This window comes from Lonchura striata, chromosome 12 (assembly GCF_050655825.1).
Source record: "Lonchura striata isolate lonStrDom1 chromosome 12, ASM5065582v1, whole genome shotgun sequence".
NCBI lineage: Eukaryota > Metazoa > Chordata > Aves > Passeriformes > Estrildidae > Lonchura > Lonchura striata.
The window spans coordinates 9607163-9633496 of NC_140714.1; the positions used below are offsets into that span (position 1 = coordinate 9607163).

At 43.5% G+C, this 26334-nt stretch overlaps 1 protein-coding gene across 5 annotated transcripts in view; it reads left to right on the forward strand.

The window, feature by feature from the left end:
• The window catches only part of GRIP2 (glutamate receptor interacting protein 2), a 257026-nt gene that overhangs the window by 41833 nt on the left and 188859 nt on the right, over positions 1-26334 (forward strand). The gene's annotated exons all lie outside the window — the stretch shown is intronic.

Sequence of the window (26334 nt, forward strand, 5' to 3'; positions counted from 1 at the left end):
ATTCCCTGGGAGACCTGGATGTCTTGCAGACCCAGCTTCTTGTGGGAGATAATTACCTCCATCAGGTGTGGCAAGCACATTTCTCTCCCTCTCAGGATTTTTCATAGAGGTGCACAGAGAGAAATGAAAGAGAAAACAATTTCTATTCCTGCTCCTTGTTTTTCTATGTGGAATGTATTTGGAGAATTGTTTACCTGGAGTGATTCCTTGATTGGATTCTGGTGAGAATGGTTTGAGCCTGATGGCCAATCCAATCCACCTGTGTCTGGACTCTCAAGAGAGGGTCACGAGTTGTTTTAAAGTAGTATGTAGTTTTAGTATCTTCCTTTTTATATAGTATATTAATGTATTTTAGCATAGTTATAATAAAATCATTCAGTCTTCTGAATTGAGTCAGACATCGTCATTTCTTCCTGTTGGGTTTGCCTGCATTTACAATAATCAGCTTTGTTGGAATGTGTTCAGAGTGGGGCTGGGAAGCAGTGGACTTCACTGGTTTTGCTTCTTGTCACCACCTGTGCCATGGCATGCTTACAATGAAGAAGTAAAGCAGATGAGATACACTTCCAAGCACAGTATCTGGGTTTTATCTCTGTTAATAAAAAGAAAACAAAAAGGTAAAAGAAAGCACTGGAAGGGGGAACAACCTTCAAATTAATTTAATTTTCAATCTGGACAGATATTTTGAAGATCTCAGTGGTTGTTGCATCAAGCTGAGGACTTTCTCCTTGCTCAGGGCAAGTGTTACCTTGTCAAATGAGATGTTTCTGGGATCTGAGTGCCTGCCAGTAGTAATAGGGCTGTGGACCTTGTCAGGCTTTATTTTTTTTTTTTTTTTAAGTATCTTTTATATCTAATATAATTACTGCATTTCACAAATTATCTCTGAGGTTGCTACTGTAGTTTTGTATTACTGGGCTACACCCTGTGCATTTTGTCTGCTGCTCACCCAGGTACAGGTCTGCTCTCTCTGCCACAGAGGGATTTCATGACAGTGAGGGTCAAGTAGAGTTGAGTTGGGTCAAAACTTGCCAGGTAGATGCCAGGTCTTATTTAGAACATCATACCTGGTGTTTTGTTGGCATTTGGGTGTGGCAGAGACATCTGCATTGGTTCTTGTATGTGCTAAGAATATATGGCTGCCCTGAGAATGAGTATTTTAATGAGCAGAGTTTGTCTGCTCACCTAAACATGAGACTGAATGGATGTTCAGTGCATCTGGCTTTGTACAAGGCTGAGACTACAACTGCTCTCCCATTAGGCTTCAGCGCTTTGGATATACCCCTGGCTGCTGTTAAATTTCTCTCCCTCAGAATTACTTTGGTGATGTGAGAAAGGGTGAACAAGAGGACTTGACCTGTGCTTTTGTGACACTCTTCTTCACTACATCAGCCTTTTTGTAGATCCCAGATTGTTTTTCAATGCACAACCTTTTATTCAGACTTCGATCTACCACTTTTTGTTGATTGTTTGCCTCTGTTTTTCTAGCCTTGAAATTTTAGGTAATTTTAAGTACTAGTGTCTGTTAGAAATGCACACTTTCTCATTTATTAGTTCCCATGAGGTCCTGCTGTTAACTGCAAGCCAAATAATTTAGTCTTGGACAGGCAAAAAGAGCTTTCCAAGGAGTAGCTGGGGTAGCTGGTGGGGAGCACTGTAGTCACAATACTCCCAGACTAAGTTGACTTCTGATCTCTGAGAAAAACCACAATATAACTTTCTTTGTCAGGCCAAATTTGTAAACTAGAAAATTTTCTTTTTGTTTCTTTGTTCAAAGGTTTGTCTGCTGTTGGCTTTTTCTGAATTGTTGGAGTGAAAAATGTAATGGGGAAAATAAACTGTTAATTATAGACTGAATAAATCTCTCTAAATCTGAGAATTAATAAATCCAGGACAAAAGAGTTGAGGCAAATAAGATTTGCAATATCTTATAATAACCCACTGGCCTAGTGATGTGAATGGGATACTGCTAAGGAAGATATTTAATAGTGTGCTCTTACATGCTTGATAGAACATTTGCGCCAGCAAAGTCATGTTCTTTCTTGTGTACTGCTGCTTGTGGACCAGCAGTGCTTCCTAAATGAAAACTTAACATATGTTAGAAAAGGTCACAAATGTCCGGATTTTGCTAAGTTCTCTGCTTTGAAAGAAAAGCCTGGAAAAATTCATGACATCTGAAATTGTGCTATTTTTTAAGGATGCTTATTCCCTGATGAACAACCAAAGGGAAATCCCTCCTGGTGCAGGCAGGTGAAAGTGAACAGGATGAACCCTGATGAATGTAAATGAGCTTTGAGGCACCTTGCTCTTGTGGAGGTCCCCATGCTCTGTGTCATCCTGAAGCTCTTGGAGGGGCTACCATGGCTCTCCTGAGCTCAGAGCATGTGGATGGGACTGTGCTGTCACACAGGCTGCAGAGGGCCTCTCTGTGTTTAAAAGCATTTTTTCCTCCCTATCAACACCAGCACAGACTCATGAGCTGGCACTATTAGCATGTGTGTTTTCCCTTCAGACAGTGCAAGAATAATTATCCTCTCTCAGCAGTGCGACTGTTTCTGTTCCCTCTGATTTATGGAGGCAAAGAACTCATTTAAGAGTATGAGTCAGAAGTAATTGAGCTCCAGGGGGCTGTATTTCATGGCTTCTTCTCTCTTTACTTTTGCCCTGTACTGCACCTCATGGTTACCAGTTCTTTGGCCTTCCAGGGAATGTTCAATAAAGCTGAGAGGAACAAGCTCAGGTCTTGGTTGATGTTTAGAAACCAACCTGATTCAGTAACTCAAGAATGTAAAGCAATGATACTCTTTCAATCTTTGTAATATTATAATAAATATAATATGATTCATAGTTGGCTATTCCCAAATACTTGGCGCCTCCTATAAAATGCAGGATGGGTGTGAGAGCTGCTCTGCAGGGAATTCCACATGCAGCTGATGCTGTAGAGAGGTTTGGCAGCTGGTGAGTTGCAGGGAGTGGTGCTGGGTTTAGCTACAGAGCATGAATTAAAGAGGATTGCTAGGTATAACTGAAGCTCCTGGAAAGACAGAATCCAGGGAAAGCTTTAGGGAAGTGCTCGTGCTTCTGCAGAGGAAGCCAAAGTCATGTGTGTCAGTTTATATGTGAGTAAGATGCTGGTGCTTGAGTCATGCAGACAGATCCCAGGCAGTTGGGGATTGATGGCATGGCCTGGGCAAAGGTGGGATACAGAGCCATCACTTGCTGAACTGATGTCAGCAATAGATGGGCATCAGATGTATTTTGCATGTTACTGGTGAAGGTCTGTGGGCTTGACCTCTGAACAATGTTTTGAGAAGGTTTTTGAGTCCCACAGTGGTTGAGTATCAAGGCAGCATGAAAGACCTGCTGTGGTCTGAGCTGCTGGCTGACCAGCTGGCAGCAAAGAACAAAGTTTTTATTACTCTCTTGAAATAATTCCAGTCCTGTTGTGGTGGTGAGTGAGACACTGGTGTTCACAGGGTCCTCAGTCTCACAGGCAGGATTTGAGCTGAGAAGGCAAATAATCCTCCCCTACCTTTCTGGAAAGGCATGGCAACCAGTTAATCTGGAAGCCTTGGGAAGTTCAAGTTGGGAAGTCTGCTTTTTTTGCTAGTAGGCTTCTCCTTCTTGTATTCTTGTATTCTTTTTTTAAGTTCAAAATTTTTCGTGCAGAAGTGCTCTGGTGACAGGAAAGAGCGAGATGGCTGATGACGTGTCCCATCCCCCTGTGATTTTGCTCAATGCCTTTGCCATTGGCTGCAAAAGCTGCCAAATTCAGTTGCTGGCTTCTCCCAGTTTGGGACTGACTGATAAACTTCTGTACAAGCTGCAGTGACTGATGACTCTGCTTTTGCATTTCCATTTCTATTCACAGTTTAATTTATCTCTCTCTCTGCCAAGTGCTTCTTGAGAACACTTCAGTGGCTTTTTCCTTCAAGTGTAGCAAAACCAAACAAAAGAGCCTGATGTTTCTTTGCTGGACTCAATAACTCACTGTTATGATTGATAATGGTGAAACTGGTTTATAATTTATATAAACAGTGATGTACATTATTAAAAACAAAACAGGCAAACTCCAAGTCTGCTGTGGATCTGATTGCTTTGAACAGCAGATGATCCCTGGGGAACTCGGAGTGGGAGTTCTAGTTCCGAGGGCTCTTTGAAGCATTGTAAAAAGTAATCAGGAAAACTGAGGTGATGGATCAACAATTCATTGATTTATATGTGTCTCTGATGGGTGGAATTGTCTGTTGCAAATGGGCTTTGCTAGCTTTTAGCCAGTAATCCCTTGGTTGTTCCCCTCTGCCTATTTCTGCTAAACAGAAGGCACTGTCTCAGAATTAATCCCATTAGTTAATTACAGTCTTCTTTTCTCTGTAGCTTCTTTAGTCTGCAGATCCAAACTGTGAATGGTAGCATGGGTGGCATAGTATTTGGTTTTTTTCTGTGCTGTGGTCAACTCAGATTTGGGGTGTGGATGCTTTTGGGGATTAAACTGAAAACAGAAATGTTCTGGACTCTTCAGCATTTTTCTCAGGGGCATGTGTTTGTGCTGTTTTTCTGCAAGCAGAGTTTTAGAAAATATTTGAAAATGCAATGAAAATCTGGTTACAGCTAAACCTAAGGAATATGCAAGCCAGCACTTGTGGAAAGTTTTCAGGTGAAGCTGCCAGCCTCTCTAGGATACCTTTTTCAAACTGAATTTTCCTGGAAAGGTACTTAACGTTTGCCATGCACATGAGCTCTGTCTCTGATTTGCATTTGGGCAATGTAATGCATCCAGGTGCTCACTGTGGAAAAGCCATTCTTATGGGTGAAGGTGGTGCCTGATGCTTTTCCCTCAGAGCAATTAAAACCTTGTTCTGTCTGTCCACCTACCTGGTGGCCTTTCAATCTGACCTTTAAAACCGTGCAGTGTCCTGCCACGTACACCTTCCATGGGCAGAAAAAGTCGTTTCTCTATTGCAGGTAAAACTGGTGGTGACATACTTCCAGTCATACTCAGTGCTGGGGAGAGATTGAAACCCGAATTCTCTGACCTTTGGGCTATCCTTCATCTCTGGGCTGAATTGCTCCATGGACAGTTTTGTAAATGCATGGGTTCCTCACTCTGAAGTGCTTCCTCCCCCACAGATGGAAATGCATTCCCATTTCTCTCTGTCACTTTGCAGCTGGAGTACTCAAGGCACCAGGATCATAGAATATCTCAAATTGGAAGGGACCCATAAGGATCATCAAGTCCAAGTCCCTGCTCCTCACATCCAACAATCACTGTATTAATCAGAGCTCATTTTGTACTTTGCTGCTTTGAACACAAATATCTCCAAATGGCTTAAAGATGACATGGTTGAGTAGTCATGTGAAACAACTCCAGCCTTCCAAAAAATCCAAAACACAGGTGGCTGCTAAAAATGATATTGCCTGGAAAAGTCTTGTGCTTGATTTACTAAAAACAGTTACTGCTATCAGACATCTCTGTCTCCTCTGGCTTATGTCAAGGGATTTTGAAGGTTAGTAGTATATTGCAAGTAAGAGATTACTTTCTTATTGCAGGAAAGTAAGGTTGGTCCTAAGCTACTGGTAAATCATCCTGGTAAGCAAGAGGAGTAGAGGAGGTACAGCAGAAGGTGTGTTTGCTGTATCACAGCCTGGAAGGCAGTGTTGTAATTCAGATGGCAGAGTGTAAGGTACCAGATTGCTTTAAATGTGTTGCAATCCTGCGGTGTCAAGTGTTTGATGTGTCCCCAGGGGCTTAGCAACGAACAGCCCCATCTCAGTGCCAGACTTTGGAATCACAAGGTATGCAGAAACTTCTCCTCCACAAATCCACAGGGACAGGCTGGGTCCTTCAAGTGAATGGATTGCTTTCAGCATTCAGTGAGAGCCTCGTGCTGTGTTTGATGGCACTGCTGGATAGAAGTGTTCTCATTGCCGTCGGCGCTGCCTCGTTAATGCTGCATCGCTCCCCTGCCACAGGGACTTGAGGATGATTTAAGTGCCTTTGCATTGTGTCTTTGGAGGAGGGGTGAGAATTGCAAGGGAAGCTCTGTCAGATGTACAGGACCTGTGCAAAGCAGGCTGGGGTGGTGTGGTAGGAGGATACTGGACGGGGGAATGGGTATTAAGGGATTGGCAGCATGGTCAGGGCTGCAGGCAGGGCAGGCAGCTTCCTTGCCTCTGAGATGTGCTGCTCTGGGAGATGCTGCTGGACCATGGAAGCACTCCAGTGCAAGGCATCAGCTTTTGTTGACACTGACTGGGATCTGTCTTGTCCAAATTTGTGTGTCTGCACTGACAGCAAAGAGCTGGGGTCTTTCCACTGTCATCATGGGGACAAGGAGCTGTAGAGCTCTGGCCTCCTTGCCCCAGGTAGGGATGAAAGAAAAGGGAAAAGGGGGTCTCCCTATAGGCTTTGGGGATGAAGTCTGTGGAAACAGTCTTCTCCTGTCACTGAGGAGCACTGAATCCTGCTGCTTTCTTAACAATGGAGGGTACACTTATGCTTTTCCAGGAGCACAATCCCATATGGGAAAAATTTTTTCTCTGATAAAGCCTCTTCTGAAATGAGAATGCCTCATCACTAATAAGTGCATCAAAGAACATCAGGGGGCACATGAGAGCAGCACAGTGTTTTTAAACCCCTGCATTGCTATGGTGTAGGGCAAAAGGTCTTTTAAGTTTGATTTACAGTCCTTTTGCTGATAAAGATACATGCTATGGATGCAAATACTCTTTCAACTGATGATACCTGGAGGTGAACGTGTTCTAGATTTTACCTGGAGAGTATGTTTTTGTGTGTTTTGATTTGTTATGCTAAGTAATTGCAAAATATCTTGCAAGGTTTGTTGTGGTGCAACCACACAACAATTAAATTTCTTCCTTCTTCCCTCCTTGCCATTCTACATCACCCTTTCTCTCTCCACGTTATTGTACATGCAAAAAGAATTTAAACAGTTGAGTGGGCAGCTGCTAAACCCTGGAGGCTCCAAATGATCTTCTTCCAGGGAAAAACCTGAAAGAAACACTTGGGGCTTTTTTTGTCCCGGTATTTTAGTTGGAAAAAGAAGATTTGAAGATACAGTTACTATAACTGTGGCTATATATAATCCTTGTGGTTTAAATCCTTTTATTGGTATTTTATATCAGAAATGTTGGAATTATTTTTTCCCCTTCCCTCTGTCTTGAGAACAGAATTTTCATTGGTGGAAGGAACAGGTTTAGGACTGTTCATTCCAGTGCAAAGTGAAACTGGGAGCTTTCACAGCATGTTTGGAGTTGAAGTGCCAAGGCAGGAGGTGCAGACCCCTCTGGGAAGAGAGCACTCGTGGAGGGCACGGAGCTGGGTTGGGGCATCCCTTGTGATTCTCTCCTGCCAGCTCCAAGCCAGGCACAGATAGGACCTGACCCTGCTCATGCCCCATCTCCAGCAAGCATCCGACCATTTGAGTCATAGAGGTGCTCAATTATTTTGATGAGCAATTGCCTTTTGACCAGGGAAAACATTCTGCAAAACCCATCAGCTTGATGTGATGCAGCAGCTCTGGCAGAGATCGCTGGGTGTTATTTTGCAGCCGTGCTTTGCTGTGCGAGGTCGTGGATGGTGATTTTAATGAGTAGCCCTGAATGAGAGGAGCATTTCTTGCAGCTGACAGGGGTCCCAGGGCTGAGCTCACTAGCCACCCACCCCTAAACCCTGGCTCAGCCTGTCCCCCACCATCCTTGGAGGTGCAAAATTTCCCTGAGGCTGCTCATGTCCTCCAAGGAGCCACTTGTCCATCCTTTCCTCTTGTTTTCCTGCTGATGATACCTTTCATGGGGGTGTCTGTGTTTGTCCCCTGACACCCTGCCTCAAGCAGGATTGCTTTGTGTTTAGTTACTCAGCAGAGTTGGTGTTTCCTCAGAAGGGTTCCCAATGGCTTGCTTCCAGTCTGTGTCCTTTTTATTATTCAAACTGAAATAAAGAAATACAAGAAAAATGCTAAATGCTACTTTAATTGCTATCAGAATATATTTGTTTTTCCCTTAGGAATAGAAATAAGCAACCGAAATGTAATCTATAATTTTTTCCATGCATTTCATTGTGAGACCTAGAATAGTTCTGCAGACAACTCCCCCTTCAAGCTCAGTCCAATTCCAATTGCATCTAATGGGATTTCTGCCCCCTTTTCCTCCCTGAGGGCAGTGGCTACCCTTCTCTTTTTACTCCAAACCAGCAGCTATTCTGGGCTAGATCATGGGGATAGATATTATAGACCAGCACTGTACATGGACTATTGAGTGTTGTTTCATAGATAGGGTGGTGGGAAACTCATGTTTCCTCTGTCTTGTCCTCTATCCCCTTCACTAATTATTTATCAGCACTATCACAGCAGTGTCTGGAGGCCTCTGATCAGGTTCCCACTGTGCTAAGCATGGCTCAGATAATTCCTTTGGGATGATAAATCAGGAGCATGAAGAAGAGGGTGGCTGTGGCTGAAGGGTCAGAAAGATGAGGTACATGATGCCAGAGTAAGGAGCTGCTAAACACAACATGTTTCTGTGGCATCAGCTTCTTTTTTGTCATGTTTGTGACAAAGATCTTTTGCTAAATGGATCACTGAAGAGAGAGTCACAGAGTTTGATCTGATGCTGTGTTCTGATTATTTAAAATTGCACTTGTAGGGCTTTATTTCCTAACAAGTGTGTTCATGGTAGTGCATACAACCTGTGTGGTTATGTGGGTGCCTTATCTCCATGCACCTGTACTGCAGCAGGGTGGCTGTCCTGCTGTTATCTGTATGTTTGGAAGGATTGGTGCAGAGGGAAAAGGAAGACACATTGCTTGAATTAATATCTTAATACCTACAACACTTAATTTTATGTTTGCATTTTCTAAGTGTTGTTAAGTGTTGTTTTGTTGTATTGCCATACCTCCCTCTGCTGGTTAATTTCACAGTTTAACCATCTGTTTTGCCTGATTTTACATCTAATTGTAGCAGGATTATGTATTGGAGACTGCCTTGGCTAGAAAAGGTGAGGAGTTTGTACCCTGTTGGTGTGATGTATTTGCTGCCTGCTCTTGCTGTGCAGGTTTGCCTCCCTCTGCAGCTGAGTAAACCCATTTCTCTGATCACTTGTCCTCTGACTCACAGCTGCTGGGTGAGTCTGTAGCAATTCAAATCCCCATCAGGGGGGTTTGAGGCTTTGCTGCACTGCTGGACTGCAGCTGATAGATCTGTGGCCAGAGACAGTGGCTGGGGCAGTGCCTGGGAGGGTTTGTTCCTTCCTCCACAAGCCCATGTGAAAGGCAATCCAGTCATTCCCAGGTACAATGGGAAGCACTGTGCTATGGAGATTCCCAGGAGTTCCCTGACACAGCTAGCAGTTATTAAAGCTGTGCTGAAGCTGAGACTGGCAGCTGTGCTGGGCAGAAATATCTCACCTGGAAGAGTCAAAGGTAGCTCGGAATTTTGGTCTCTGCACTGCTGGGCTGCAGCTGTGTGTCCTGTGTGGGAGCATCACCTGCCTTTGTGGGCATGGCTGCTCCCTGCTCAGACAGACACCTCTGCCTCCTGGCTCCCTGCTGCACTTGCCCATAGGGAAACACTTTGTCTTTTTTTGACAACTGCTCATTTCCCCATCCATAAGGCATTTTAACGCACTGGCCTGTTTGTGCTGCTTTGACACAAAAATGGAGAAAAATTGTCTTTGCCAATGCCGTACAAGAATCACAAAAGAATTGCTTAATGAATATAATCTCAACTACAGAATAAATACTACATTCCTGCAAAGGTGTCAGTTATTTTCATATTTATATATATATATATGTGCATCTCTTTTCAGCAATTTTGGGACACAAATAATAAAATGTTCCCCTTTTGCCAGCATAACAGAAGAGACAGATTCTATCTCTTTGTTGTCTGGGTATTATTCCCTGCTGCTTTGTATTGAGTTTAATTAAATTCTGGACATCTAATACTTAAAGCTGATGTATTATATTTAAAACTACCTGCTAGCTAGAAGTATAGTGGAGAGAGTGATGAAATGCTCAGGAATAATTGGGCAGAGCCCTTTTCTCCCTATCTAGCTCCTAGGGGTTCACTTTGATTTAGTGCAGAAGTGCCAAAGGTGCCACAAATATGTGGCCAGGAAGCTGAGATATGGGTGGTTTGGATCAGATTTAAGGTTGGACCCGCATACTGGTGTATTTCTCCTGTTTAAAGATGGAATTTGAGGTTGGCTTCTCTTTCCTTCTGGTTTTCTCTGTGGTAATGTGTGTATGCCAAGTCAATATGAGACTGGGGAAAAGAAAAACTTCAGCCTTTTAGCATTGGCTGAGTTACCCCAGGTTTGCTTTAGTTTGAGAAAAGGATGAAGTTGGGTGTTTTCTTGTGTAACTAATGGGTGTACCGAGCTGAACTCTGCATTTCCTTACACACATCCAACATGGCAAGAAGTCTAACTTGGGATGTGTGTTCTGTGGGCTAGAGCAGAATGTGGGGATCCCCTGCCACCTCCAATCCAGGAAGCAGTGGGGTCATGTCCAGGGATGCAGAGAGCATCCTCTCAGTGAACAGCTGGGCTTAATTTCCTTTTTTCTGTTCAACAGCTTCAGGCTGTTGAAGAGGCCTAAGTAAGGCAACCTGGGGAGGTGGAGAGGTAGCCTGAGAAGTGGAGATGAGGAACAAAGTCAGAGCTGGGAAAAGGCAGGCAGTAACTGTCTCACCTGGTCAGGGCTGAGCTGAAATCTTCCTCAAAAATCACCATTCCCTAGTGTGTCACATAAGGGGCAAGTTAGAGATAAGAGGTTAGGCAAGGCAGTTTGCTTTTCATGTTTGGAAGAACATCAAATCCTCTAGATAAAGCTGCATCTGTAAAGTTGAACAACCCCCTCTTAATGGATGAGTTTGATCCATTACTTCTTGCAGGGCTGAGGTGGTGTAAGGGTGCCATAGGGGACAGCAGGGGTCAATCTTGCTGGAAGGGTTAATCCTCCCTGGAGCTGCTGCAGGCAGAGCTAAGATGCCAGTTCTTGGAGATCTGGGAAACCAGCACTAAGCTGGCCTGGAGGAGATCAAATGCTGTAGTAGTGGCAAAGCTGTGGTGCCTTAGCACCCTGCCTGAGTGGGTTATGACTGCAGACAGCCTCTGTGGAGCTCAGGCAGTGCAGGTGAGTGCCAAAGGTGCTGCAGACCCAGCCAGAGCACTCATGTCCCTTTGTGCTCAAGTGCTTGTTAATTTGGGTGCCAAAAGGAGGAAGATTCATTGTGACCTGACTGTGCTGCTGGTAGGAAATCAGTGGGCTTCTCACCTAGCTTGCTGTACATACATCCATATTACCAGCCGTGTCTGTTGCCTGTGCTTTATGTGGCAGGGAATTCTGGCTCTGGGAAAACTAGTGATGGAAGAGCTGTATCTCCTTGGTAGAGGACAGGTAAATGCCCCAGTACAGTGCTTGGAAACTTTCCCAGACAGTTCTGACACATTCTAAAAGCTGCTGTTTGAGAACTGGATCTGAGGGATCTGCTTGCATTGCATTTTCAGCGATTTGTTGTGGCTGGAAAAAAAAAATCAAAAGTGTAGAACTAGGGAATGTATTACAGTAATTAACTGTGGCCTGAAGAAAGTGAGGGACATCCTGGACACAGAGGAAATTAAATGGAAAGTGGTATTGACCTTATGTGGGATGGAATTGCAAAGAGTTCTGTTTGCTGGGTGGAAATTAATTATTGGATTTTGTCTAAAGCAGAGCTTATGTAAGAGGCATGTCTGTCTTCCAGACTTTGCCACCTCAACTCTTTGCTTCTCTGCTCATTAAAGAGGCACATGTAGTGACCTGCCCAGTGACAGTTCAAGCTATCTCAGTGGGGCTGGCTTGCTAAGGCTGCTGCTGATGTTCTCATTCAGGGATTTTTCAGTGTTAAACAAAAATTTTAGTTGACTGGGAGTGAATCAAATCTGTCTGCCGGTCGCTCAAAATGCAAATCCCTGCAAGCCCTCCATGTGCTGGTGGTGGGATGTTGCCTTGAACAGAGAGGCCTCAGCAGAATGAGGGTGAGGAGGATGTCAAGCTGAGATCTCCCAGTTCCTCCAGGGTTGTGGGATTGCCTCTGCCCTTTGCTGGCAACCAAGGAAAGCAGCTGCCTTGGCCAGTACTGCCCATGCTTTGACTTTTGTGATGCTGCCAACTTGGGCATGTCCAGGATGGGACATCCCAGTGGCAGGCATGAGAATTTTGTTGGCAGCAGCTGACACTGCATTGGTGACTACTCACCTGCAATAGAGATTCAGGAGTAAATGATATAGACTGTTTCAGCAGGAATATTATTACTTGTATATTTTTGTGTGTATCCCACAGGAGACCAGATTGTAGACCAAGACTGGTAGACGTTTGTCAGACACAGAAACAGTGTTTAATTCATTGATTGTTCTGCCAGAGCCTTGACAGTTGTGCTTTTACCTTTTTCATTTTCCCACATGCAGAGAGCAGCTCCAATCTTTTTCTCTTTATGTTGACCTTTGTTTGAAATGAAAGCAAAAGAAAATTGTAGAAAGCCCCAGTGAGAAAACCAGGACTCAGTTGTCTTTCATGTACTGCATGGCTTATATCTCATAGAAAGGCCATGTGTCTCGTTAAAGTATTTTCATCAAAATTTGTTTTCTAGGAGAAATGATTTTTCAAAGGAAGTAAAACATTACTGAAAATACTTCCTATTTCAGTTTTCATATTTTGCTGGAAGACATATTTGTTTTTCATTCCTGTTTTTAGGAAATCTGTGGAAGATGTCAAACATTCCAGACTGATTTTATAGTAAAATATGCCCATCTTTTTTCTAGTTGTTCCTTTTCTGTGTCTAGAGAAAATCACTCTTTATATAAATCAGCAAAAATAATAAGGAAGATGAGTTTTTTTTTTTTTTAAAAAGTAATTCTTCTGAAAAGCAAAGCAAAACCAGAGGAAGGAAGCAAAGCCCTGCCTCAGTGCAATGTCTAACAGTGCAGGTCCTACCTGTGAGGTTGCTCTATCCCTGAAAGAAGAAGATAGAAGAAAACTATCTGTGCTGCCCTGAAGCACTGCAAGAATGCATTTAGGTGGAAATCATAATGATGCAATTATTTTACCCATAAAAATATCATTTAATTGAAGATTTAATCCTTGCAAGAAGAAAAACAATAATGATTTAAGAAAATATTAAAAAAATCTGTATTGCAAAATTACTTTGGGGATTAGTGATGGAAGATTCCTTTACTGCTGCTGTTGTTATGGAAGCTTACTGTGTTTTATTTTTAATGAAGAGAATATTCAAAATGTATCATCAACAAAGACCATATTCTCCTAAAACAGTGTCCTTCAGTGGATCTGCAGAGTTTTGCTGCTGAGGTGGAAGGATAGGGTAGCCATATATGCAAGATGCTGCTGAATCCTTGATCTCTTTGTACTATTTAGATTTTTGATTTTGTGTGTCCATAAAGTTTATGGAAATAGGCTTTTATATGTATCTGTACTCAAAGAGTATTCGGATGTCTTGCCAGTGTGTTTCAATCTCTTCTACCTTTTACTGGAGCAGCCCAGCTGCAGACTTTTTTTTGTGGCTGAAGGAGTGGAACAGGGGTAGGGTAACATTCCACCTGTTTGGGGACTGTTGTGCTTAGAGTCCCTCACATTTATTTCCAGAAATAGTTCAATGGGCAGCTGAGACATGACCTGCTCAATGCACCTGCTCAGTGGCTGTGGTTCTTTTTGTGGGTTACCCCTGCTCAGCCTCTCCTGGTCTTTTCATGGGGAGAAGCTCAGCAGTGGGACTGGGATGTCAGTGCTAGACAAATGATTATCTTCTGTAAGACTCCCAAGGGATCAGAGGACAGGGGCAGGTCCCTTGTTTTACCTTGCACCAAGCAGAGCAAAGATTGAGCTGTTGCAACCAATGTCCAGGCCATGAGTTGAAATCCTACTGTCACTGATTTATCAATGTGTTCTGCATAGAGCCTGGTGATGGCTGTGAAGGGGATCTCCAATGGAAGCACAGCTGCAGTTCCCAGCTCAGTTCTGATCAAAGGCTCTGGGCTCAGGATAGTGTGTGAGGGAGGCAAAGCCTCACAAGCATTGCTTCAGGCTCAGCATAATTAACAGTAAAGTGTGACCCTCTCGATCAGCTCTGCAGGGAGTGGAGGAGAGGCTTGTCACAAATTTTGACAGTCCCTCAATGAAATGTGTGACCTTTCCCAATGCCCACACGTGCTTGCTGGGCTGGTGAGCCCCTGCCCTGCTCTGCCCTGGACCACTGCTGCCCTGCTGAGTGTCAGGGGCAGACCTGCAGAGGGGAGAGGGACCTCAGACAGACAGCTGGTGTCTGGCATCACCTGTGGTGCCATCCCTGAACTGCCAGCCTGTGGCGTTTGGGAGAGAGCTGACAGGATTCTCCTGTGCTGCTGCTTAGTTTCAGACTCTTTTGTTTTGATCGTTTCAAGTGAGTGATGGATGAATTTCACATGAGGATTTTGAAGGGTCTGAAAAATGTTATCCAATGACTTCCATTTGTCACGTTCTATTTTTGAGATAGGAAGGGAAGATGAAGGACATGAGGTGTCTTCCTTTAAATTTGTGAGACTTCTGCCTGATATGGTTAATATTGGGTATTTTTGATAGAAATAAAGACATGGAAGCACTGACCTAGGAAAGGAGTGTTGTATAGAGTGCATCAGGGAGGGAAATATTGCAGCTGGTACTGCTGATATCCCACAGTGGGAAGGTAGGAAGACTTACATGGAATGACAGGCTAGGGTGATTCCTTGGTGCAGGCACTCTGAATTAGAGACAAGTTATGAGCTTTCCTGAAGTCAAAGCATGTGTACACAGATGGTCTTTCCCTACTTTGTTAAATCAAGAGAGAGATCAACTGATTATTTGCATTTTCCATTTAATTTTGCTGTGTGTTTTCACTGACCTGAGAATTAGTCCAGTACATCTGACCTTCTTTGACTGAACCTGAGCACTTATAAGCTATTTCAGTCCAATCTGGTGTCAACCTCACAGTTCTTGATTGAAATTATTGGGAGGTAAAGGGCCCTTAAGAAAAATTATTTTTTCATCTGACTGTGTCCAGAGTACACTGTGTGCAGTGCTACAGAGTAAAAATGTAGTAGAGCTGAAAGATTTTTCTGTTATCTGTTGTGTAGAAATGATTTCATTCTCTCAGAAAATTATTTTCACCAGTGTATCAAAGACTGCAGTAAGAATTGTGTGCATTTTGTTTCTCTTCTACTAACTAGGATGTACTTTCCTATGGTACAGTATCGTAAGACTGGCAAATTCTGACATGTCCAGTAAGTCATAGATTTTTGAAATAGTGAGATTTTATGTGAACAATGAAACAGAACTGTGCCACACTTCTTAGGTTGCCTGTTGGTTATATGCACTGAAAGCAGTGCCAGTGAATATTTGATTTGAAATTTGAGGGGGGAAAAGATCAGCAGCAGGTCAAAAAGAGAAAATAAGATTCAAAGCCAGGCTGAGTCTCCTTTTTATTTCTTTCATTCCCTTCTGTAGTCTATGGGGAGTCTATTTCAGTTTGCATGAAGCTACTCTTTCTGTTTGCTGTTCACACCTCTTGGTTTCTGGGTGTTTTACATTGGTCATTTTCTGACTCTTGGATTTTTGTCCTAATGTAGTGTATGGTCACATTTGGTGTGTTTTATGGCTGCTTTTGTCTGTTAGTGCAGCTTCTGAAATTAAGGCACTAAGAGTCAATAATGAACCTCATGAATCACCTTGGCACTGTGTACGAACTGTACTGACGGTGCTGTGTTCAGGAGGAAGGTGTGGGACCAGCCAGCCTTGCCAGGACCAGGGGATGGTGACACCAGGCACCCTGTGGTCATTGATGCAGCAGTGGCAGGGCAAATGTGCCCACATCTTCTGTGCTCTGCAGAGACAAGGTTTACCTGGCCTGGAATGGGAGAGGGCTGAGCTCTGTCCACCTCCATTTACCATTGGTTACATCCCTGCATCTGGTTCAGCTCCTGACTGACCCATGTGAGCAACTGCTTCTGTACCCAAGGAGTTTCAAAGCTCAAGATTTTGATTTCCAATCTAATTATGTCAAAAGCTATTCACTGCTTCTTTCTGTTTCTTTAAGAAACTTATCTCTTCTCAATATCCGTGTCTGAAATCTGCTGCTACCCTGTTCCCATGCACAAACACACAGAATGGAGCAAAGATAAGTGAGGCGGGAGCAAACATTTTCTTATTAGGGCTGCAGTTTGAAGTAATGAAAATAATAAACGGAGTCTGGAAGGTACTGCCACGTGTCCTGGTGGCTGCATAAAAGGAAGATGAGAAAGGGTGTTGTGATGCCTTGGAAAAGATTTTAAGTCCTTGTTAAAATTTACAGAGCAATTTAATTAACATCCGGCTTTAACAAAGTGTTTTATAACTCTGTGCTGTCCTTCTTTCCCATCCTCAACAAAAACCTGTGATCTGTCACCAAGCTTGTGCCACAGCTGTAACACTTTCATGATTCAGTGGGGTCATGGGGAATGAGGTGTAGATCCACGGAATTGTTCCTGACTTCTGCTGCTGATAGAAACAAAGATCTCAGCTGCACCTCAAAAATTACAGCTAGCCAAACTTGTTCTTGGGACAGGGAGAATGCTCTGTAAAGACAGTGTGCAAAATGTTGCACTACAACGTGTGACAGTCAGAGAGCAAAGTGACCCCAAGTGACTGGGTGCAAAATTGAAGTTTGGGGGTATGCCAGGAGACTGGAGCTGTTTGGGGTGACAAGGAAGTTTTGGACATTGTTGAGCTCAGCCCTTCCATCACTAGCCTGGGAAATAGCTGAAGTGCTTCACATGAAATCTCACCCTTCCTCCTAAATTGTATCTATGCACAGATATATATGTGCCAGTGTATGTGTAACCTGACATGGAGAATGTCATCCCAATCCATTCAAATTTGGTGGAGATTTAAGCAGCAAAAGACAGAGTCTTATAATGGAAGATAGAATGCTCTCAGCACAACTTAGAGTCCAGTAAATTGAGGGAAATGCTTCTTGAGCCTCATTGAGGGGATCACATATTGAACATAGCATGGATTGAGCTGTGCTGAAAGGATCACTGAGGGCACCGTTTCTAGGAGATGAGCATTCCCAGTTGGTCCCTCAGAGGCTGAGCAGAGGGAAGTGTAATTCTATGGACATGTGTGTAAGTGCCCATGGCTGGATTTCACCTGTGTAAATCAGCTTAGTTCAGGAGCCTCAAAGTGGCTTTGGTGATTACCTTGGCTCAGGCCAAAGCTCTTGTTAATGGAATGAACGTGGAGTGCAAGACTCCTGCCCTCTCAGTCTTTCTGTCAGGCATCATTCCATGCCCTGCCATTTCAAAACTCATGGCTGAAGTGTTAAAAATGCAAGGCCCAGGATCAAAAATGAAGGAATTGAGAGGAAAAAAGTGTTTCTCTTTTCATTTACAAGTGGTTTTGAAATTTTCTGCTGGAGTTGGATCACATTTTCAAAATTTTTCTGTCATCTCCTTTGCAAAACTAGACATTATCTGCATGTGTGCACAAAATTTGGACCAAAGAGAAAATGTAAATGTGATGTGACTTGGGATAAAATTAGACTGACAGTGCTGGGCTATTGTTCCTCCCTGCTGGGCTAAGTCATCACTATTTAGATTTGCTGGAGTCCAGAAAAGGCTTAGCTCATGTTTTGAGCAAAGCTAGCAGTCACATCCTGCTTTCTTAATTGCTATTTGAGATGAACCATGATAATTTTCATTATGTAGCCAATTTTAATTAAGCAAACAAAACCTTTCTGCTCTTTTTTCTGGCAAGCTGTTGATGACTTCTTCTGAATTGTGACAGTCGGGTTCTGATGTGTTCTTCAAATGCAGCCAGGTTTAGAAATTACAATAAAGCAGAGAATCATGTGCATGGCTTTGAGCAGCAGCTTTGCATGGCCCAGAGTGTCAGTGCTGGCCAGTGGGTCCCAAGTAGGATTTTAGCCATCAGTGTTCCCTAAGTGCTGCATTGCTCATGGATCTGTAAGGTGATGTGTAGTTGAATGCAATAATTCAGGGGTTCAAGGGGCCTTAGACCAGCAGTGAGATGCTTTATTCTGGGTGCTGCTGCTTCCCCCTGAGACTGCAACTTCAATTGTGTTGGAGGGAGAGACATAAACCCCCAATTATTGTTATATTTTCTCTAATAGAGGGAGATACAATATAACAGGCTGTTACAATGTAAGGCAGGCAGATATGTTTGGCTTTTTGTGTAGCATGTGTACATGGGAAAAAAAGGTTGACTCCCATGCAAGTATCAAGGCATGTAGGGTGATGGGCTGAGGAAGTCACTGAGGAGCTGATAGATCACAGTCCCAGCATGGGAAAATCCCTTTCTGCCAGATGGTAAGGGGATGGTTTAACATAGCTGGATAGACAAGGACAGCAGGTCATTTATTTCTCCCCGTCTCATGGGGTACATCAATAATATATGACAGAAAACTTGTTACCTGACTCTGTAGTAACCAAGGTGGAACAGGCAGGAATGGGCCTTGTTTTGTGTTTTGCTTTCTCTTGTGACAGGACAAGAGGACATGGGCTCAAGCTGTGTCAGGGGAGGTTCAGGTTGGATATTAAGGGGAATTTTTTCACAGAAAGGGTTGCCAAAGCATTGGAACAGGTTTTCCAGAGGGGTCATGGAGTCACCATGCCTGGAAGTGTGTAAGGAAGGACTGGATGTGGCACTTGCTCTCATGGTCCGGTTGACAAGGTGGTGTCTGGTTAAAAGTTGGTCTTGATAATTTCTGAGGTCTCCTCTAACTAATTGGTTCTGTGACTTTCACCAAATAAAAAGTATTCTGTGATTCTTATAATAGAACTAGCAAGAGAGTTAAAGGGATGCTTACTTGGGACTTCCTTGTGTAGCTGCACAGCAACAGGAGCCTTGGGATTTAATAAACCTTTAGCCTGAGCTGTGCCAGTGTTTTGCATGAGAGCAGAGAGTATGGTGGTTTCATGAATACAGCCCAGGGAACAAGGCTGGGTGGATACAGGAGGGGCTGGATAAAATTCCTAGAGATTTCCCTATATGGTCTCACTGCACCTGCATGGGGAGGAAGATAAACTAACATTTAAAATGCTATCTCTCCTTGCAGCAACAACCAAAGCAGTACTTTATTATTCACTTTAAGATTGTGGGACTACTTTCCCCCTACTGTTCCCTGCAAAAAATTTGAGAAAAACACAACTTTTTAAAAATAATCCCGACTTAACTAGTTGGGATAATTTGCAACTGATTATAATGCTCCTCTGCTTGAGTCCTCCTTCATCCTTTGAGTTGCCTGTTGGTATTTAGCCATGTGTAGTCTCTTTCTGAACCACTTTTTACAGTCCTTATAATATAAGGGTTCCTTCCTATGCTGGTGGCACTAATAGCTGTGTTGAATATTAATACTTTTTTACCAATAATATTGGTAATATATCTGGGGCTGCTTAGTTGTGATCCTACTGTCCTAGTGAAATGAAATGGATTAAATACCATTCCCCAGTGAGAGTGTAATTCATAAAAGCAGTGTGGACAGTATGTTGTGCCTGACTGATGTGTTTCAGAGAACATCTCTGCTGATAATTATACTTTGGAAATTGGAAGAACATGTCCCTGGGACATATAAAGTGACTGTCTTTTAGGAACATGTAGAGGATGTGTCAGATTTTCAAGAAATGTCCTAGAAAGAGAAATTAAGTTTGAAAAAGGCAGTGCACTGAGGAAGGCAGGCATCTCCTTTTTCTTCCAGTGTGGATGAAAGTGGATTCTGTTTAGCCATGCATGCAATTTTAAAGCTGCATGTACAGGCTCAGGAAGGATGAAAATAGCATTTTCAAGAGCTGGCAGAACTTGTCTGCAACAATGGTACCTCATTAGCAGATGGTGATCCTATCAGAGAAATAAAATAAATGGTGTCTTTTGCTTCACTGAAGAAGATGCTGCCTTAACCCCTTGCTCCCCCAGAGGAAAGGGAAGAGTATCTGGGCAGTAATGCTGAAGGGTTTGAGCAGAGCCCTCCTGAGGGACACCCAGGGCAGACAAAGCTGGGAGACACAGCAGCACTGTCAGTCCTGTGTGGTTTATTCATGGGCCACATTGCAGGAAGGAGATGTGTTTGGAGCCCACACACCCTCAGTGCTCAGCTTGGGGAGCAAGCTGCAAGTCATGTCTGGTACCACCCATGAAGTCTTGCTTTTAAACAGTTGGGTAGCTGTCAGGGGGTTCCCAGGAAAGAGGGATGGCAGAGTCACTGGTGGAGGAGGAAAGGAAGTGTGTTGGAGGCAGCATGTAGACTCATGGAGAGAATGAGTAGGCTGCAGTTTTATACTCTGAATCTTACAGTGAAGAAACTACTGCTGAGACCAGCAAGCTACTTAGAATTTTAATTTTTCTTCTTGCTATATATTTAGTGTAGCTATCAGTGGAGTGGAAGGGAGTAGGCAGATAGAAGAGGAAAAGGAAGACAACAGAGGTGAAAGTCAGGGTCCTGGGTTTGGTCTTTGATTACTCATGTGTCCATTCAGGCCCAGGTGGTACAAATTGTCTTTGCTAATAAACCTTCTAGTAATTTATTTTTTAAGAAAGCAAAAGCAATGAATGAGTCTTTAAGGGTTGTGGCTCTAATTTGCTGTGCTGAAGAGCTTGAGGGTAAAAGTTCAGGATCATGAAAATTTATTCCAGCTCTACCTGGGCTACAGAGGAATCCTTTAGCCAATCTTCCCACCAGCAGCAGCCAGCAAGTGGGGAGGGAGGAGTAGTGGAAAAAGTCTTTATATCTAAGTAGGTAGTATTAATGATTTCCTGTGTGGTACCTACCCGAGAGGAAATTCTGTTCACATCTTTGTTCTTTCTCATCTTAAAGGTTTTCATGAGCATCTAAGTGCTGTTAATTTTCATCATTCAGAACATCCAGGTGCTGAACAATGTTCTTAATCAAGTGTGGAATGACCATTTGTTGAGAAAACTCCTGGTCCTTCAGCAAGATGCTTCTGAAAAGGTTTGGCCTTTGTCTGTGCCCCTTTGTCTAGGGAAAAACAAGTGACAAGAGTCTGGAACCTGACTGAGGATCATCACTTGATCTTACCAACCTTGTCTCCATGATCACCCCTCAGAGTATCAAACCAGTGAGAGCCTCATCTGAGCTGGAACTAACTTAATGGTATGATGCCAGTTTTGGCCTTGCTGAGCAACTCTTGAGACAAGTGGGTCAGTCAATAAAGAGGTTGAGGGATGAGCAGTGTGAGGCATTACTGGAAGCTCTAAATCCTTTGCTTTGTAGAAGTGGAGGGCTGGCTGGAAAAATGCACAGGTTTGAGCCCAGCTGGCTGGGGTGGTGATGAAAACAGAAGTTATGTGGGCTGCCCTTGGCCTCATGCATCTTGTTCCAGTCACAATGGGTCAACTGGGACTTGAACTGGGGTATCCAGGGAATAGTTCTAGTGATGTCAGGTGTCTCCAGGTGTCTTAGGTTCAGACTTTATCTTTTCAGTAGTGATGAGGTGATCAGAGTAATGGACTGTTCTCCTGCTGGGAATGAACAGACTTGGGTATGTTTGTCCACACCATAATGAGTGACACTGGGGAGCTCAAAGGGTTAGTAAGGTAGAGAATACTCTTCTTTGTGGAAGGGACAAAAATTGTCCCCTGCCTGATTGAGACTGACTGTAGGAAACACTAAGAGCATTTCTCCCCCTCCACTTTACAGAATTAATCCATTGGAAACAATCTGGATGTAAGATAGCATACCTGGAATCAGAATAAATACCTTTTTTTTCTGGACTATTAGGATATTTACTAGCTTTTGGCCAAAACCTCTGCTGATATGACTTCACCAAATTTAGTGAAGCTTGGATCAAAGTCTCCGATGACATATTTTTCATCCAGTTCATTAAACAGCAAGGAGATGGATCAGATAGGACACAGAAAGCACAAAACACTTGCTGAGAATGTAATATACTTCATTAGTCATCTGAGTTTGCAAAAGAGCAGGGAGAGAATTGTACCCACACCATCAAAGTCCTGTCAGCCCTGGTGGGTGTCTCACTGTGTGTCTCCAGCCCCTGTTTGAGCAGTGCTGTGGAAGGACTGGGATGCAGCTGTAGTGATCACTGGCTGGGATGATGTGCAGCTTGCTGAACTGAAATGCCATAAGAGGAAAAACTTCTGATGTAGCAAGCACTAAGGGGAAAAAAAGATAAAAAAGAGATGAGAAAGCATATTCATCCCCCCAGAAACCCTATTACTGCCATGTTGCTCCCAGGCATTGCTGGTGGGAAAGAGGGAGCAGCTTTGAGGGCTTCTGTGAAACAGCAGCCACAGCAACGAGCAGTCAATATGGGACCTCAAGGAAATATTCATAGTGCTTTTGAAAATGAAGTTTTGTTTATTTTATTTTTGCTAATGCAGTTCCCAGGAAGTCCCAGCTTTCTTTGGGAGGGGTTGTCAGTGAATTTAGCATGAACTAAACATATACTTAGGGCTTGCAGTGATCTGTAGTAAGTGTGCAGGAAAGGGTGGATATCCCACGTGCCTGCCAAAGTGGTGTGCCAGTGTCTCCAAGCCCTTCAGCACAAGCATCTACAACTGTGTGACTGTAGGAGGAGAGGGAACAGGATGGGTGCAGGAGAAAGACGGCAGCTCTGTAGAAATGTGGAACAGAGGATTACGCCCACAGTGTTTGATATGGAAGAGCAAGGATTGCTGCCTGTGACATTGTGTGGAAGAGATTAAAGGCACCCTAGGCAAGCAAAAAATGGGTGTGAAGCAGGAGAAGAAATGGGGATTCAGTTGGAAGGGGTGTGATACTGGAGGAAGGAGGAGTCTTCCTCTGGGTGAAACACAGGTAATGTAAGATGACAAGACTTGGATGGTGTGGATAGTAGGTGCATTGTAGAAGAGGTACAAGGGCTGAAGGATCTGCAGTATGGACCTGGGGTCACTCTTAAGCCCCAAACTTCCCCTGGAGATTCCTATCTTTCCAGCTCTTGGAAACAAGCGGTATGAAGTTTACCAGAACAGCGATCAGCCCTAAATATTGGAGTGGTGCAGAATGCTTCAGAGTCAGGGTGAATTGTAGGGCTTTCTTACTCTTCAGGGACTGGCTGTTAGAGGCTTTCTGCTTTTGGGTGGATTTCTGGGTTCCCCAAGTGCCACTTATTATCAGCTCCCTGGCAAGCCTCCTGCCCCTGAAAAGGAATCTCTAGTCTCTCTGCCCAGACTGAGTCTCCATGATGCCAAGTGCTACATTAAAATGTAATAAGGGATACTTTTTCTCCTGAGGAGTTTTTTTCTACTGTGCCAGGAAAAGAGAAAACTATGGTATGAACTAGCCCCAAAAAAGAGGGATTGTTGGGCTGCTCGTTGCATCCTCTCAAGGATATCAACATCAGCATGTTTGGTACAAGGGAAGACCCTGGAGATGAACCTGGTGGGATTTAGAGCTGGCTGAAGTGTTGTACTGCACTGTTTAAATGCAAAGGTATGGAGAAGACCACCTGCTAAGTATCTAAGGCTGATGCTTTAGTTATATTTGCACGTAGGATGCCTGCATTGTTTACTTATGTTTAAAATCCAACCATAAATTGTACTTTTAGTGGCTGTTACACATTTCCTGCTCCAGGAGCAGACTTTCAAAGCCTGTAAGAAATATTCAGTTACACTTATGTCTGATTTAAAGGGAGAAGATCTGTAGCTTTGTAGCCTTAATAATTTGCTCAAACAGCTGTAGATTAATGAAAGTGTTGCTCAAGGCATGTTTCCAGAAATAGTGTGTAGCTTGGCCTGCTCCAGTCACATTGGGTTAGGAAATGTGTTTTTGTTTTTAACGCTGGAAGTGCACACAGGAGGTGATCTACCAGAGCTCTCTGGACTCATGGTGATGTCTTGAAGAGCTTGAAAACTGTTTCTTTATGGAGCTGCAGAGCTCTTTAGAATCACCGCATAAATGGTTTTGCCTATTGCAGAGGGAATGTCAGCCTCACTCCAGTGAGTGACCACCAGCTGCTCTGCAGTCAGAGCACTGAGAGCCTGATGTGACTTTCCTGTCCCAGGAGACAAAGCAGATAAATCTGTCACTTCAAACACTGAGGTGAAAGAATCTATGAAGCATTCCAGTCTGTGGTGTTGGACTGTTGAGCTTCACAGACTGAGTCACCAGGAAAATTATGTTCTCCAGAAAAATGCTCTTTTAACTGTATGGTTTATTTTCCCTCTTAATTTGATTGAGGACAGAATGCCTAGGGACAAGAGGCTATTTGATAAGAAAACTGCAGTCATCAAGAGGAATCAGTTCTTATTCCTTGTCACACACAGAGCCACAGGGATCTCGCTCCATAATGTCCAGTGTGCTTTTCACAGAGAGGGGTGCAGTCCCTTAACTTCCAGTCAGGGGCAAGTGTGAAAGCAGAGTTAGAGTCTTCTCATGGAGTGTAGTTTGAGGTCATGTAATGCCCTGTTGATTGTTGAAGATAGTTGAAGTACCTGTTTTGGCATGCTTCCACATTGTCTGTTGGGATTGTCCCTGGCTCTGAAGAGAAGCATCCAGTATTGGTATGAGCTGAGCTTTGCCAGGGACCATGCTGGCCCTTGCTCTGCTTGTGTGTCATGGACTCTAATGTGTCATGTAAAGTCCAGGAGTGTCCCAGATGGGACAAGAATAGAGTTAAATGTTATTTGCTCCCTTGTGAAAATCTGATGACTTGCTGATTTGTGCCCTGCAGTGGGACTGGCAAACTCTTCCTGCAGTCATTGCTGCTCAGGATTCCTGTGGTGGAGAGCTGAAGATCCTTCCCTCCTGAGGCTAAGAGGACACCACACTGCTCCCACTTCAGTGAACACACATCCACTGTTTTGTGTAAAAAGCAATAAACCTACTAAGCTGTTGAAATGCTGCTGCCCTGTAATAACACACACTTTTCTTCTGAGACACTCACTTTATTGGGATTTTTCCATTGATGTCTGGTGTGATTTATCTGTTTCAAACATGACTGCAAATAAAAGCAGTGCTCGTTGAGCTGATCCAATTTGACCTGACAGGGACAAAATGACTGGAGCTGGATCGTAATTCTCTTCCAAAAGAGAATGACAGTGAGATATCAGGGAGATATGGATTAGTGGTATTTTACACCAAAGTGGTCCACTTCTTTTTTTCACTGCTTTCATGAGCCTGAATGCAAAGCTTTTTGCTTGTGGGTGGTAGATATTTTTTGGAGGAGGGAGGCAAATTGATTTATTTTGGGGGAAAAAAAATTGGTACTGCTTGAAAATTTTTTCCTAGCTTTAAAAATGTTGCTAGGCTGGGATGTTTGAATGGGGAACATGCAGGGAGAACGCACTCAGTACTCTTCAGCAAAGCACTTTAGGCTTGCACATAATCAGTTTTTTGAGTTGGATGTTAAGTAAAATGTTGTGCAAAAAACCAAACCAGCTGTATGAAATCCTGAAATGATGCTATAAGCACTCTATGACCTGCAAGGGTAAGGAGGTGATTTTTGAGTGCTTCTAGACATATCTGAATGTATAAAATAGGAGAGGATGTTCCTTCCCATACTTGAGGCAGTGGTAATTTGCCTGTGCCAGGGACAGGAAATAGTGACAAAGAATTACTGCTAATAAAACATCCTCTCAAAGAAGTTGACCTGAGGAGTAGCAGCAGTGTCTAATGCAGTTGGTGTGAATTTGGAAGCACTGGGGTTTGTCAGCTGAGTGCTGGCTGTTGCTCCACTGGTGAAGGCAAGCAAGGAGTTATTACTGCACTAAGAGGCAGCACCAGACACTGAATAATGACTGGAATATTGCCTGTGGGGTGAGCAGGAGCTGGGATGAGGAAAAATTCCCTATATCCTCTTTTGTTTTTTTTGGTTGTTTTGCAAATAACTGACCTAGGATGCTCTTGGCTGGATTGGCAGTTTGCCCCTCCACAGAGATGGCGAAGTAGCTTTAAATACAAAACAAAACTGTGGCAGCGGGTTGTTTTCAAGAGCATTGACAAATTTGGAGATAAGTATAAATTTTCATTATCAGACAGTACTAAAAGGCTGAATTCTCTCTACAGAAGTGATGCCACAAAGACTTACTGTCTTTGCCATGCTCAGGTCTCCAGGGAGAGGAGAGAGGTGAGGATGGCAAAGAGCTTGTGGACTTTGACAACATTGAACAGCTCTGGGCTTGCTGGTCTCTTAATGAAATTTAATTGCGGGCTGCTTGCTTGCCACTAGATGACAGCCTTACTCTGTGCACCAGGCCCTTGGCTATCATTAATAGGGGGCAGGGAAATGACCCTCTTACAGGACATGCCCTGCCTGTCTTGCTTCCAA